At 37.8% G+C, this 16,246-nt stretch overlaps 1 long non-coding RNA gene across 15 annotated transcripts in view; it reads left to right on the top strand.

Moving 5' to 3' along the window:
* Nucleotides 1–16,246, top strand: part of LOC111557781 — an 863,046-nt gene that overhangs the window by 742,051 nt on the left and 104,749 nt on the right. The window lies entirely within an intron of this gene.

Below are 16,246 nucleotides of genomic sequence, written 5' to 3'. Positions count from 1 at the left end.
TTTCTTTCTTACAACCACAACTCTGTTTGACACCTATTACCGTAACCATTTTTTAAAAATGCGTGACTGGACTGGGCTCACATTTCTCACACCTTTATCTACTTCATGGCAGGTGTGAAGGAAAGAGTAGAAGACAAGTATGTGGCTAAAACCAAACTCAATTTTGAATGTCAATTTTGAGAAGGGAAAAAAGTATAAAAATGAAGCTGATTCATTAAATTGAAACCACCTTTCCCCTTCCAATTAAAAACATCTCCTACCCTCAGCCTCTTTCAGAAGTTACCTGCTGTATTACATGGGCATAGGAGGCAGTTGCTAAGAATAAAGCAACGGTAGAGTAAAGCACGAAAGCAAGAACATTGCCTACTGAATAGGAATTTTACTGCTTTGTTGCAAGAAAATAACTACAGGACACTCAAAGCAGATATCAAAAGGGTAATAGGCTTCCCCCTCTCCTACTTTTGAAGATCGACAGAATCTACCCATAACTCAACCACAGTTGACATTTGCACAACGTGGGTTTGAACAGTGCTGTCCACTTACAAGCAATTTTTTTATATATATAAATATAGTACAGGATTGTAAATGTGTTTTCTCTACGATTTTCTTTTTTTTTTCTTATGATTTTCTTAATAACATTATTTTAGAAAGCGGGGAGGGAGGGACAGGGAGACAGAGAGAGAGAGAGAGAGACAACCTTAAGCATTGAGCTTAAGTGAGCCCAACACAGAACTCGATCCCATGACCCTGGGGTCGTGACCTGAGCCGAAATCAAGAGTTAGATACTCAATCAACTGAGCCACCCAGGCACCCCCTTAATAACGTTTTCTTTTCTCTAGCTTACTTTATGTAAGAAGATGATATACAATATATATAACTTACAAAATATGTGTTAATTGATTGTTTATGTTATCAGTAAGGCTTCTGGTCAACAGTAGGCAATTAGTAGTTAAATTTTAGGGGGGTCAAAACTTATACATGGATTTTCAACTGTGTGGGGTGGGGAGAGGGTGTCAGCATCCTTAACACCTGCTTAGTTCAAGGTCAACTGTATTCTCATTTTGTTTTCAGATTTCACAGAGTCAGTGAAAGTACATATAAGAGCATGATTCCTGTGAAACTGTTTAAGTTGCATAATTGAAGAAATAAACCCTTTCTTCCTTCAATAATTCTATATATTATATTTAAACTAAGTTACAAAGACATGAAATGCTGGAAAATATCCTAAGAGCCAGTATTACACAAATAACAATCATAAAATATATTTTTAAAATTTTGTTTGTGTTTCACATAAGGTATATATTACTGGAAGCTTATGGTGTGGGGTTTCTCACCTCCTGAAATTTACTCTAAAATTTGCTGATTTCCTTCTGAGCTAGGTCTTAAAATGATTTAATGGCTTCTTTTATGTCCAAGAATCACATACGTCATTCTTGAGTTATCACAAATCAGTGCATTTCTGTTACAAAGAGGCTTTAGGACACATCCTACTTGAGGGAGAAGCTTCCCTAAATGGTTCCAAAAGGACAGGTATGAAATTAACCAGTCATATGTGGTTTATGTGGTAAAGGAGTCATATAAATATTTGAATGTTTTTAAACTTTAATAAACTCACAAGCATTTGAAATTATTCATTTAATTCAAAATGTTGATATGTTGAGACAATTAGCACTTTAAATAATTGCATCCCCCTTATATATTTCAATCATTTTCCCCCAGTGCCTAAAGCAAGGTACATATGCATGTTTCAGTCTGTCCCCATGGGAGTGCAGGGCTCATGAACAAGCTCTGAAGGGCTCAAAGCCTGAGGACAGCAAAAGAAAGGATTAAAATCACACTTGTGTGGGGAACAAGAGGGCCAGAATTATTTGGATAGGAGAAAGAGAAAAACCATTATTTAAAAAGTTATCCAAAGAGGAAAAATAAGCTAGTTTGTTGTTTACAACTTTAAAAATAAGTAATGTCCTTAAACGGTAACCATGTTAATGCTAGGCTTGTTAACCAGGGCAAATTATGTGTGTACTTGTGTGTGTGTGTGTGTGTGTGTGTGTGTAAAATTCAGTCTTTCATCTATCAGGCATATAATCTGCCTTCAAATAATGGATAGGGGCCAATTTACCATTGAAACTTTTTCTTATCCTCTTGGTCCAGAGAAGGTGTGACATGGAAGGTTCTGGAAAATTTCCTTTGACAGAAGTCTGAGTATAACATGTTCAGTGCTGGGCTGGCAATGTGGATTGAAATGCTCCTCATGGTATAGTTCCGGTGTTGGAATTTTAAGAGAGAGCCAACACCCTCACTCAGAACCAAGAATAAGTGAAAATTATATAAAATTGTCACATTCTACTTTGCAATTTAACCTAAAAGCTTCTGAAACCTCGTAAAACTCTTGCATTTTTTCCTGTGCAGCAGCAGTTTACTTGTAGAAAGAGACCTTGCAATATGTTCTAATACATTCTGAAAACTGCAAATCTGGGTGAATAATTGAAACGGTGGCAAGGATGACTCAGGTGGTACAGCAGTGCCTCGTTGTCATTATTAAGGAAAACAGTATCTTGGCCTCTTAATTGTTTTCTATCTTTTACTTTGATTTCCTGAGAAATAGATGAATTGATGCAGAAGCCAGCTGGCTGAATGCTTCAGGTTTTGCTTATTTCAGCCAGACCAAAGGAAATGCAAAAGATTACATGTTGAAAAGTAGCTGTTAGGTATTTGTCAGTTGGCTGATAGCAAGCTAGTGATAATAAGACGCCTTTGGAGGAACATAAACTTCAGTTTTGTGCCTGCTTGTAACCTGAAGAAATGTATGAAAAGGTAGCACACAGTATATACACCATTTGAACTTGGTAAAGGAGCTCTGGAGTGACTCCTTTGGTTTGTGGTTTCAGGATGCAGTGTACCCGACCACTGAATGTTTTTTGTGGGTGTTCAGGCCAGCAGAGGCTTATCTGCAGACTCACATGCCCCCCCTCCCGTGGCTTTGGTGGCCCCATGATACGAGTTAGAAACAGTCTCTCAAACAATGACTCTCAGCCCGTTTCAACACATGTCCCTTAGAGCAGCACGTTCAGTTGGTGCCAGCAAAGGGGCTTTCTTTTTTAACTTAAATTCGGTAAAGAAAAATCGTATGTCTCTCTAAACCTGATAACTCCCCTAGATTATTCTTGAAAGTGTTCTGGAAGAGTAAAAATAAGTAGTCTTACCCTAAACAGCAAAGCCGCACTAATGCTCATCAATCGGTAAGGATTTGTCCAAATGAGACATAATCCACATTTAATTTTGCAATCTTAACTTTTGCTTTCTCACTCACGAGAACTGATGACATGGTAAAGATAGCAAGAAAAGCAAGTACCAAAGATAACAGTAAAACAAGAGTGAAAAGGGGGAAAGATGATTTATAGGATATGGCTGTAAACCTTAAATTCAAGTTTGGTTATTTCAAACCTTCCTTTGATATCACTCATTTATTCCAAATACTGATAGCTGAACCTAGCAGCCACGTTTTAATCATTAGAGTTCAAATTAATTCAATTTACTTTAGTTGATGTTTTCTATCGCTTTGCATTTAGAAAGAAGTCTTTTTAGAGGCTAACAGATTGCAGTGTGATTAAATTTTCAGAGCTCGCTGATTTAATGCATCCCTTTAAGTGCCATTTATTTAGTGTACCTATTGAACCCATTTGTATCGCTTCACTGTTTATCCTGAAAACTAGGAACTTCTCCTCCATTATCCTGACTTAGATCTGGAAGTAAAGAGCTGTGGGGTATATTTTCCGATGAAGTCTTACACCCCTAAAAGGATTTCCTGTTCCACAAATCTATAGCTCCACACCAACAGTCACTGAGATCCAGGTCTGATGACAATCACAAACAAGGTGGTGTTAGTAAAAACTGATACAGAAGAGAAGTTGATGTGTTCAACAAGAATCTGGTCTACTCCGCACCATGATAGCCACCTTCGTTCTTAAAAAAGTTCGTTTCAAATCCTTATGAATATAAGTAAAATGTAAATCCTGAATAAGCATGAAAACATATAGTATTTAACTTCTGCTCCCTTTCTTCTGTTGCCTCTTGGCCATTTCACTTCTCATTAGCACCTTAACAGGAAGGAAGGGTAAGAGAAGGAAACTCAACCAGACTTATTTCTGCTACTGCTATTGCAGCCTTAGAAGGAAAAGTGGAGGGCAGGATGCTGTACCAAGGTGAAAAGAATGTTCCAGAGCCTATAAAGAGGCAGTGTAATTTTGGATTCCTTTTTACCAATGTGTCTTCATAAATCAGAAACAGGTTACACTCAAATGAGCACATGTGACTTTGGTTCTGAGATAAATAGGAAGCTTTGTTGGTTTTTTTGTCAATAATGGACAATCCACGGAAGACGTGATGTAGAATGCCTATATAGAATTCCCAGATGTGTAATCACATTTGCATAAACCTCCCTATTTTATTACCATAATCCTCATCACCACTCTATGATAAGGGAAACACCACTGTATTCCAGTGTTTTCTTTCTCACTTACAAGCCCTAAAATTTAGAAGTTATCCCTGAGACCTCTCTCTCTCCCTTGTCCCTTCCCCACTATATTGAATCCAGAATCAAAACTTATTGGGTTTTACCGTCTAAATATCTGTCCCAGGTGTCTACTTCTCAAATTCCGTCCCGACCCTAGGCTAAAACTACAATCTCAATCACCAATAAACCTCCAAACAGTGTCCCACCATACAGTAGACTTTCAAACCTTGAGGTTGGGACCACGTTTGCTTTTGCCCCCTGGATCTGGTATATGACCTGGCCTTCAGTAAGGGAGAGAAGGTGGCAGTAGCTATTGCTAATAAATTTTAAAATGTAAGTAGAGAAGATAATCATACTGTTAACACCTTAATTTCTTTATTTACTAACAACAACAACAACACACATACCCCCCACAAACACTTATTTTTCTTATTTGGACTCTGGGATGTCACGAAGGACTGCAGTGGCTTACCAGTAAGCATTACTTCAGGTCGAATTAAAAGAAGTCCCCTCCATCTGATGAGCTTTGCACAAAACTATTAAACTGACCTAAAATGAACTGCAGTGGGAATCTTTGGTTCCAGCGACAGGTTCCTAGGCTGTGTAATGGGTGATTAGCACTCGGCGTTTGGGATCCACCCGTCTTGGAATCTGATACCACTTCTACTATGTACTGGCGGGCATTCTTAACCAAGTCATTTCAGCTCTCTCAGATTGGGTTATTCTTCTGTAAAGTTAGAAGAAAGACACATACCTTGCAAGGATTTTGTGAGGGTTGAAGACAGTATTTATGAAGTGTCAAGCACAGTGCCTAGCATGGAAAAGATGCCCCATAAATTTTAGTGTGAGTTCTCAAAGAACAATCTCTTTAAGCTATAAAATAGTCTGTGCTGATCTTTCTGGCCGAAAAGAAAAGGAAAGAAAAGAGAAGAGAAGAGAAGAGAAGAGAAGAGAAGAGAAGAGAAGGGAAGAAAAGAAAAGAAAAGAAGAAAAGAAAAGAAAAGAAAAGAAAAGAAAAGAAAAGAAAAGAAAAGAAAAGAAAAGAAAAAGAAAGGTGCTGTGATTAACATTTTTAATGCTTCCAAAGGCCATTTGCAACTATTCAAGAATGTGCTTAGAGACAACCAAGAAGTAGGCAGCACAGCTGTTATTAGCCCCATTTTTTAAAATAAAGAACTAGAGACCCAGATAGTTGTATGACTTGTACAAGGTCATAGAGTAAGTTAGTAATTAAACTTAGAAGAGGGCCTAGACATTGGGATTTCTAATCTGTTTATATCCGCACTCCCCCACCCCCATAGTAAGAACTGAATTCATTTCAGAGAGCTTCAGATTGTGGGTGTGAATTGTTCAATGTACCAAGGCTTTTTGGAGCTGTCAATAATAAGAGTATTTTAAATGATGAGAACTATTCTATTTCACTACTGTTTAGTCGAGCTTTTCTGTTTGAGGCTGTGCTTGGTTCCACATTTGCTTATTCGTTTATTCATTAAGAGTTGTAAAGTCAAGATTATATCAAGGCATGATGAAGAGATGGAAAGATAGTGTGCCCCGTGTCAGAGACCCGGCTGCCTTCTGATCTAGCGAAGAATAAACATGCTACAGTGTCCAGCAGCCAAATGGGGGGAAAGACCACCATTAGACTTGCCCCTTCCCAAGGGCATCACATGATATTATCAACCTCCCAGAGATGGGAGGTGAGCCTAAGGGTGTGAAAAAATAATTTCCCTTATAACAAGCACCCAACCCTATTACCATAGAAGACCAAATGGAAAGACTCTCAAAACAAAACAAAGACAGAAAAGAAAAGAAAAAAAAAAAGCTAGATAGAAATGAGATCCAGAAAATATTTCTGGGTGGTAGCATGTTGAAGTCCAGATGGAAATTTAGCATTAATTTGGCTAACACTATTTTAGTCACAGCACATTTTCGACTATTTATTTTTGTACTAAACCTCTCTTAGTAAGGTGGGTATCGAATGGAAATTTTTTTTTCTAAGGTGGCATTTCAAATAATAACAATAATAATAAAATCCTGGATCAGGAGCCGTTTTTCCATTAGATACATAAAGAAGCACAGCAAGGACCTTGAATGGGTCTATATTTTTTTGCTCATTTAATCTGTGCATATAAATGACATCTTTCCATTTCTTTTTAAAAGAAGGCTTGTTTTTCCATGTTTTTAAATGATTGGCTCCAACTCTGAGATGCTTGTTTCTTTAGTGTTGATACCCAGATATGAATTCACTCCTCCTAATTTATCCGGGGAAGAGGGGAGAGGAGCATGAGAGAGGAGAAGTTTATCCGTCTACGGTTCCGTATATAGAAAATTGATTTGCCAACCGTACCAAATGATAAAGCCCATCTTTGATATATTCCTGTCTCACTGCTTTCCAGGTCTTAAGGCATCTGATCCCAGGTCAGCTCCCCTCGGAGTATAATTCAGAACACAGTCCCTTCCCTTCGGAGATCCCATGCCACAGGGCTTGGGTATGTTGTTTTTGGCTAGGACAGACCTTATGAAAGAAATTATTCTGCCGCCTCACTGACAGAGTTGGGCATGGGGTACTGAGAAATGGAGCCTCTCCCAGTGGCCCTTTGCCTGGAATTTGTCCTAAAAGCATGAAACTGAGCAGGGTTTGTAGCAGACAGATGTGGATAATATATGCACCACCTTTCCATTCTGGTGTCTGTTTGCATGAGAATGAAACACTGCAGGATTTTAAATGCAGTCTTAGGTGATGGTGAAGCTGTGAACTCTCCTGGAGACCCCAGTGGCAGCTTTGATTGGGGAGTTTATTGGGGGTGAATTCCTGCCCCAACCAGATTCCCACCTCCCTCCCCTTTACCCCCCACCCCCACCCCCAGCCAAATCAAAAAGAAACTCTCATGGTGCCATGTCTGCTGGGACAAGTTTTCTGAGGATAATACCCTAAAGATTTTTAGTAGCCCATAAAGAGTGACTATGGTATAAACAGAGACAGCAGTCAAACCCAGCAGCTGGCCAACACTTGCATGCCCTAAAACGTTACCTAAAAACTGGGGATGCTTAACAGGCCATGGGCATTTATTCAAAACCCTCTGTCGTCCATGTATTTCTAAAATGAGGGAGAAATAACTGGGTCAGCATCTTAACCTAGAATTATTGAAGGGTCCAAGAGTTTGTTGCTTTGGTTCTGTTTTTGTTTGGGATGAGCTTCCAGGAGCAATTATAGTAAAACTATAATTGTGTCACGAGCCCCCTCTTGGGTCATATGAGTTCTAGGTTGGCCCTTCACTGATTTTGAGCAAATTATTCTACTTCAGTGGAACAGCAGGTCCCTCGTATATAAAAAGAGAGGATGGATTTCAGTGACTTCTAGCTTACCTCTTCACTTTAAAACATTATAGCATCAGTGATGAAGAGTTGGCCATCATAGTGAGCTGAATGTGAAAGTACAGAAAAGCAGCAATTTGTGCTTTTATTGCCTGACCGTGAGTGGTTTGGAATATATATACATTATTGATTATATTTTTAAATTTTTATTTAGTTTTCCTCCCTGGAATTTAAGCTGGAGGTGAAATCTGGGATTTGGAGTGACCTCCCACTACCGGTACCCTTCCTTCTTCTAAGCCAAGAACCGACCTTCTCACCTGGAGAACGTAGTATAAAGTTAGCGCTCTGCTTAGAGCAGGAGTCAGCAAACGATGGCCCCCAGGAGAAATCTGGCCCAGACAACCCGTTTTATAGGATCAATGCATCCTCTACGTTCTTAAATAGTCAGAAAAAAAATCCAAAGAAGAAGAATATTTCAGAATGTGGGAAAATTACCTGAAAGTAGAAGTTCCGCATTCATAAATACATCTTATTTTATTGGAACACAGCGATGCCCATTCGCTTACTATTACCTGTGACTGCTTTCATGCGGCAAGGACAGAAGTGAGTACTTGCATTGGAGTGGCTTTCAAAGCTCAAAATATTTACCATCTAGCTTATTACAGAAAAATATGCCGACCTTAGATTACAGCAAGGGTAGGAATCGTCAGAGAAATATTCGTAAAGATGTGCAAAGGAGAAAGAAAAACGAAGAAGAAGCTAAAGAGGAAAACAATAATTACTAAATTTTGATTTCAGTAATGTTAAGAGTATCTTTTTAAGTATGATACTAACACTTCCAAAATATAGATTGTATATTATTTGACTTAGGCCAAAAATATTGTGAAGAATTAATACATGTATGATATTCTCCATATTACTGAATACTGGTGAGACCCAAAAAGAGTCAGTGACTCGTGCAGTCACCCAGCTGGGTTAGCCACGTGGCTAGGATTCAAATCTAGGTTCCTTAAGACTGGTAGACCTAACTTACACTGCACACACCGAGGAAGGCTGATTGAAGAGGAAGGAGCATTCTGGGAAAGTGAAATCAAACCTTTTTGTTAAGACTGAGTTGTAATTCTTCCTAATGGATACATTTAAGACCCCAGGTTGGGGTTGGCCATCTTACCTCAAGTGTTGGTTCTATTGCAAGTAGCACACACACACACGTAAATATGTGTAAAACATTTAGAAGATTTGCAATTATCAAAAAACATGAACACATAAACTATTTTTTAAGTTTGTATTTATTTATTTATTTATTTATTTATTTATTTATTTATTTATTTATTTTGAGAGAGAGAGAGAGAGCACACGCAGGGAGGGGCAGAGAGAGAGAGAGAGAGACACAGAACCCAGAGCAGGCTCCAGTCTCCGAGCTGTCAGCATAGAGCCCGACGCAGGGCTTGAACTCACGAACTGTGAGATCATGACCTGAGCTGAAGTCGGGGGCTCAACTGAAAAGCCACCCAAGCGTCCCGACACATAAAGTATTTAGTTTAGACAACGCTATTTCTATTGCCTACATAACTCCTCAGTAAGTTTGTTAGAAATAATGTATTATATGCATCATTACTACATATACTGTTATTATAGTTATATATATTTAATTTATATATCAACATGTTAGGTATCGTTATATATGTATATAGATCAATATATGGCATATATAATGCCATATTATTACATGTGACAAAAAGTATAATAAAGTCTAGCTCTCAAGGGTTTTAACTTAGATAAAAATTGACCAAAGACCAAATTAAAAAAGTAATGAAATAACCTATATATCTAGTAAATTCCACTAATGCCCCAAACCATACTCCCTGATCCGTACATTTTGTGAAAAAAGTAGCCAACAAATACAGCCACTGTCTCCCCCACATCAGCAATCACCATCAAACCCAAATCCAGAGCAGCTGATACAATTTAGTGGCACAGGAAGAGACAAACATGTGTGAAAGCAAACCCTGAAAGCCCATTGGATTACACAGTGGAGACTTTTGTGATAAAGGGGACTTAGTTTTACAGCTTCGTTGGGCGGGGGTGGGGAGAAAAACGAAAGAAGAAAAATCACCCAGGGTCTCTTTGGTTAAGTTATTTTGCAGATTTATGGAAACGTGCACGTGGTGGAAAATGACTTCCAGAAGTCAGAATTTTAGCTAAGCCATACTGTGGCTGCCGGCTCTCATGTGCAAACATGGCCTCATGCTCCGAGGTAACGTGAGGTAACTGTTTACAGGCAGGGAACACTTGACAATGTTAATTGCAGGATGCCTCAGGCCCCGGGCTGGCATTAGGCTCCTGGATCCTCCACTCTGATTAGAAATTTGTGAAATATAACACATCTTGCCAGGTACATTCACATTTGGGTCAAGCCATTTTTACCAATAAAAAGAGCAGAGAAATGTAACGGAAACACACGCGCACACATACACATATGCAAGCGTAAAGTAAGTCACAGTAGCCAATGCTGTGTCTATACAAGCTTACCCGATTAGCTATTTTAACTGATCACGACATTGAAAGTGATCGAGTTTGGTTACACTCGCTCCTGGCTCTTCATCAAATATGCTTTCCCTGTGGTTGGTGTTTGCTGTGGACCACAGAGCCTTGCTTACTGATAGCTGGGAACACTTTATTAAACACTAACGTGCTGATGAGTTTGAGCAGTTTAATTCCTTGGCTGCCTAACCTATAGCCCCAAAGTCAACAAACAGATATTAGTATCCAAGCTATGCCTACAAGAATCAAAAAAGCCCATGAATTTTATTTAATCCACTTCATCACTTTGATTGAATTCACAGGTGGTTTAGTGAGTCTGGGTAGAAATAGCCACAGATTTAATTCATAATAAAACAAAACAAATGTCAATTTGACCAAGCCAGTGGTGGAAATATGGCCATGCGTGTTGTTTGCCGTAAGGTTGCTCTAGAGGAAGATAACTTTGTACAATTTCTTGATGCCTTTTTGGCTCTCTGTGATGCTGGGAATGATATCTTCTTCCAATGGAATTTCTTAGCATGTCATATAATGCTCTTTTGTGAGTCAGACGTTACCTGTGTATAAGTATTTTGTGTTCTTTTGCCTTCCCTATTAATTTATAATTCTCTTGAAGTAAGGGGCTCTGATGCATTTTTGTAGCACACACAGCCAGATGTCATCCACAGACTGGTTACTCTAGAAATATGTAATAAAAATAAATTTAAAAAAATTAATGATTGAGAGGCAAAGTCTCTCTCACGGTTCTTTGGGCTCTTCTGTTGTTAATTCATTCCACACATGCTCATAATAGATATATCCTGTATTCCAGGCATGGTTCTTGTCACTGCAAGGATACAAATCTGAACAGGATATACTCCCAGCCCGCAAGTAATGCACGGGGGAGCATCGTGTGAGGACAAACATTTTAATACAATACAAAATATAGTCTATCTTATTAGAGAGGTCCAAACAAAAGCCTCTGATGGAATCCAAGGCAAGGCTTCATTATTCTATTTAGTAACTTACTCTTCATTTATTAAATGCATGTTCCTTTTAGTCAGGCACTGAGAAAACAGAATCATCAGTGATTGATAATGCTGCCTATCACCTATGTAGTGTTTGCAATGTGCTATGAGCTATTTTCAGTGTATCACATATATTAATTCAGTACGCCCTCCCAAAAAAATCGATGAGGTAGGTATCACTACTGTCCCTATCGGCCAGATGAGAAAACTGAGGAACAGAGAAGTTGAGTAACTTGTCTGCTCTGTGTAGGAACCGCAGAGACACTGATCGAATAGTTCCCTTTACTGTGAGAAAAACCCCAAAGTAAGATCCATGACTGTAGACAGCTGTACACGGACTAGTGTAGTATGAGCTTTACACAGATATTTTAGGCACTGTTTTGAAATCAGTTTATCTCAAATGTATCCTAAACTGGCCAGGACCTGCCAGGTCCCGGAAGTGAGTATGTAATTTAGGATTTGTAACTGTGACCATAATGATAGTGGAACCAGGTACAAAAGCACTTATATAAGAAAATAATTCAATATAAGACGGATCATGCTGTTGCTACGCAAATCTGTATCATCTATAATTATAATTAAATATAACTGTTAGCATAATATCATCTACAATTACAAAGTAAAATTGGGGAATAAGCTCAATATTTAGGGATGCAAGGTAAATTCTGTGGCATAAGTGGATTTCTCAGGAAATTATCAACGTTTCATCTAAGACTTAAAATGTAATACCAGGAGCGCCTGGGTGGCTCAGTCGGTTGAGCGTCCGACTGCGACTCAGGTCACGATCTCATGACTTGTGAGTTTCAGTCCGGCGTCAGGCTCTGTGCTGACAGCTCAGAGCCTGGAGCTTGCTTCGGATTCTGTGTCTCCCTCTCTCTCTGCCCCTCCCCGCCCTCTCCCTCAAGAATAAATAAACATTAAAAAATTTTTTTAATGTAATACCAAAGAAGGGTGATGTTTGCAAATAAATTTATTTAGCTTATGAGAAGAAGAATTTTCTTCCTTGATAGCTTTTTTAGCATGGAATAACCTGAAGAACCACAATATACGCTTCCAAAAATCTCACAAAATTATATCTCCGCTATAAAATGGAGCAAGATAACCAAGTTGAATTAATTTTATTTGTAATATGTACTTTAAGCATGGCACATATTGCAAAAACTAGAAACTTGAGACTAATTCCTGTTGAGTACGTGTTTTGAATCCTGTGTAATAAATACATAAAGAAAATTTCCATGAGTTGTGAAAATCATTTTCTTCATTTCAACCAGGAGATTTGTTCTTTAAAATGATAATGTGGTGTTAAAAGTTTGATTGCAAAATAGCCTTGCTCTGGGGGCAGCTCCTGTGCTGCCTTGTGGTTTCTGCTGATATAAATTTGATATTTTACAAATGCAGAATATGAAATATATTCCTAACATGTGTTTCATACACTTATAATACACCCAAATGAAAAACAGCATAGGCTTGGAACATTTCTTGGCTGTGTGCTTAATGCCCTGTATCTGGAACATGTTAAATGTTATTATAGAAATAATTGAAACATTTCACACAGTTTCATGCAGTGAATTTTGCATGTTAAACTCGTACTCCTTCCTTCGGTTATAGAGGACTTTACATGCCTGATACACAAATGTTTCCCTTAGAATCAGGAACATGGATATGGTGTTTTTGTTTGTGTTTTTGTTTTTTAGGAACCAACATTAGGTGAACTTTGGAAGCAATTCACAGTCAATTTTGCCAACAGCTGCCTATCACTGGATACACTTGTGAGAAGAGGTTTCTCTAAAAGTGAATTATTGAGAAAACATAGGCAAGACTTGTACTTTCACAATTTAAAATAACATCTTTTATTCCACTTAATTTCATCCCTAGTGATTCCTCTTATTTCCTTGGTGAATTCCCTTTTTTTTTATCCTGGTATCCCATCAGTATCTTTTCAATGATAAGCTCTAAATATATAATCATCCAAATATAACTCCTTTAATGCTGTATACTGAGTGTGGTCCATTTCTAGTAAGATTCCCTGTTTCCATTTACACAAATTGAAAGCTAGGGAGAATTAAGAAAGGAATCGCCCTGAGAGCTCATCTTTTCTTACTTTTTTTTAACCCAAAGTTACATCAAGCACCTGAGTAGGTCGCTGGTAGCTTTAGAAAGACTTAGCAAGTCTAAAGTTACTCAATAGTCCTGTTAAATTAGTATTGGATACTAATCTTTTAGTTCTGTGAACTGAATGTAACAGTTATTTATAAATCATTGGTCTAACCACAGACAACACTATTTACTTATTGACTATTTAACTACTATCATGTAAAGTACATTCTGGACCTATGTATATTTCATTCATAGTGCCCATTCTACTGCAGTGGTTCTCAAAGTGGGGTCCCTAGAATAGCACCAACACTGCACCTCTGGAACTTGTCAGAAATGCAAATTCACAGGCCCCACTCCAGACCTATAGAAACAGAAACAAGAGCCCGGGAACCCTGTGCTTTAATGAGCCTTCCAGATGATTCCAAAGCATGATCAAGTTTAAGAATCATTGCTCTAGAAAGAGTCATACATTGTACTGTCTACTAAGATGATGAGCCTCCATATTCCGCTAGAATCTTTGCCCTATTACAGGGTCTAGTGCAGGTTGTAGAAGAAATACGTACTTTAGAGTCAAATAGATCTTCCAGAAATGTATCATTTTTTAGGCAATAGGTAACCAACCTTAAGTTTGTGGGCAAAATATTCGTCTTGCTTTCTCTCATTCTCCTCAATGCCCCATCTCTTCTCTACCAAAATATACTCACAATTACACACACACACACACACACACACACACACACACACACACACAGAATCTCTAAAGACACCAAATAAATATAACTTTTTTTTAACTTTTATTTCAGCAAAGAAATTATTTAAGGCCATCACAATCAAACTGATTTGTGTGCGTGTATAGAAACGTATGGTTTAACTTATGGAAAAATGATTTGTTTGATTTTGAGAGATCTTGGAGAATAAAGCATTATGTAAGTTTACCTAAATTTGTTCATACCTCTATCTGACAGTTGTCAATGGCAGTAGAATGTAGCATTGTGTGTGGTTTAAAACAGGGGGTTCTGAATCTGAGTTTCACCTGTTAGTGTTGTGACTTACAGCAAGTAACATAAACTGCTTGACTTTCAGTTTTCTTGGTTATAAAGTGGAAGCAATAATATGATCTACACCATAGTATTGTTCGGAAAAAAATAAACATGATAGAGTACGCATACCAATGCATGTAGTACTTATTCAATAAATGTTAGGTATCGTTAAGCTGGATTTTCATTGCATGTCTTTCTTAAGGTCACATCCTCATCCTAACTTTATTTTCTTGATTCATGTGCTAAAACATTACCTTTGGAAACATACAGTGTAAAGTTTCCTTTCCACCGAATTTTCAATAAATTATGAGCTTTCAATGTAATGATATGCATTTACCTTAATGCCCTCCCTTAAAAAAAAAACTCCCTTAACATTTATATTAATGAGTCTTTTCAGTAGTTATGAGTCTGGACTATGCTCTTCCAAAGAAGTTTCCTCATAAATTAGCATTAATTGATGTCCAGTTTTGGGAAAATGTTAGCACACGTTATTTATGGCACGTTCTGTTCGTGTGGCGCCTCTTAATGTGAAAAAAAAGAGTTTTCAAAAGAGGTTCAAATGCTGTTTCCTTTGCTTGCAAAATGGTGAAAGCCACGGCCTTTGCGTGTTTGGCAAACCCTCAGTAATATTTCTAGTTAAAGAGCTTGTAGGCGATCTGAAGTCAAGGGTAAATGTGTGATCACTCTTGGTACAGCAGCTTTTTCCACATTCGCTTTCAGCCTGCAGATCATGTGTGAGTAAGTCACAGAGGCATCTTCCTCAGACTTGAATAAAAATGCCTTCTATCTCAAATGAAGCAAAATTTCCAAAATTTCCAAAATTGCCATCACCTCTACCAAGCTTATGAGAAAAACACATAGCACACAAATATTAAAACTACTTCATTGTATTATTCATTGCGTATTTGTGTGTGCACACCTGTGCTGTTTGTACTTGTATAAGTATCTAAATAGACAAGTAATAAGAAAACCAAAAAACAAGATTCCATGGAAAAAAGTAAGGTTACAGTTTGGATACTTGGTCTTAAATCTATAGGGAAAATAGGATGCAAGGTTGTAAGCAGAAATGTTCCTAAAAGTTGGGAAGTTTTTTCTTCATGTTAAACACCTTGAACTCATGTGTGCTGACAGTTCACACAGATGTGCTAGAGGTAATCCTTAGAGATACGTGAAATGGGTGCTTAGAAACTAACATGTAATAAATTCTCAATAAATTGTGCCTGTTGTTTTTATTTTTTCCATCTTCAATATTTGGTGATTTTTGTTTTGTCCTTTTTTTCAATTCTACTGTGTATTTGCTGATTTGGGGGTAACAGAAGGCTGAAGCAGAGTAGACTCTCCCAATTAGAGACAAATCTGTTTTTCACTCTAAGGAAATCTGGAATTAGTCATTTCCTTCGATACAATTGGTCATGTAAATATAAATCTATACTGGCTTTTATTTGGGAGAAATCAAAGTCAACTGATGGTATTTCCATAAAAATTTACATCAACCACAAAACATGGGATGCTATTTGCATCAAATATAAGCCCAAATGAATAAATAAGTCAAAAAATATCTTTTTAAGTTCCATTGTAAACCCAATTTTTGAGTAATAAGTATGTCTACAGATATAACCTTTCCTCTAAGGAATTTATACTTTTATTGAGGAGATGATATGTGCCCAGGGCAAACAAGAGAACTAGAAACATCATATAAGAGCCTCTGTAGTTTGGAGCGCTGGGGTGGCTCA

This window comes from Felis catus, chromosome E1 (genome assembly GCF_018350175.1).
Source record: "Felis catus isolate Fca126 chromosome E1, F.catus_Fca126_mat1.0, whole genome shotgun sequence".
NCBI classification, from domain to species: Eukaryota; Metazoa; Chordata; class Mammalia; order Carnivora; family Felidae; genus Felis; species Felis catus.
The sequence above is the reverse complement of the archived record's forward strand: the minus strand, read 5'-3'. Positions and strand labels throughout refer to the sequence as shown.